Source organism: Trachymyrmex cornetzi, unplaced genomic scaffold, assembly GCF_001594075.2.
Source record: "Trachymyrmex cornetzi isolate Tcor2-1 unplaced genomic scaffold, Tcor1.1 scaffold636, whole genome shotgun sequence".
In the NCBI taxonomy this organism is placed as follows: Eukaryota; Metazoa; Arthropoda; class Insecta; order Hymenoptera; family Formicidae; genus Trachymyrmex; species Trachymyrmex cornetzi.
The window spans coordinates 41,649-42,276 of record NW_017299955.1 but is presented as its reverse complement, the minus strand read 5'-3'; positions in this window follow the sequence as shown (position 1 = coordinate 42,276).

Below are 628 nucleotides of genomic sequence, written 5' to 3'. Positions count from 1 at the left end.
GATACCTGTTTCATTAATAATGTGATTCTCTTGTCTTAGATTGGATTTTTATATTGATTTTGAAGATGCCAAATATATGCTGTGCAGCGAGATGTTTTAATAAATCCAGTGATGGATATGCATTAATTAGATTTCCCAAGGAAAATCAATATAAGAAAGCATGGGTAGACGCTGTTTTTGGAGAGACATCAAGATCCTTGAATAATTTGAGATTGTGTGAAGTGAGTATTCATCATAAGAATGTTATGCAGGATCCGAATAAAAATAGTTTAAAAAGTGCTTCTCCATTTAATGCTTCCCTCATTTCAGGTTCACTTTGAGCCATCAGATGTATTGGTGGTAGGTTGCCGGAAAGAAATAAAAAAAGGTGCGATTCCATCACATTTTTGCCATTGTCTCTCTGAGAATTTTCGTAAGTCACAAGCAAGAAAGCGGAAGAAAGACGAAGTTCATGTGTGTAATGTTAAAATAAGAAGAATATCTGATAATCATATTTGTCAAGCAGTTGACACATGTGAGCGTTGTTGCATTTCAATTAAAAACGTAGTTTGTCCAGTAACCAATCGTATTAAAAATAAGCGAAGTTATCTAAGAAGCAAGTGTGTGTGTGTGTGTGTGTGTGTGTGTG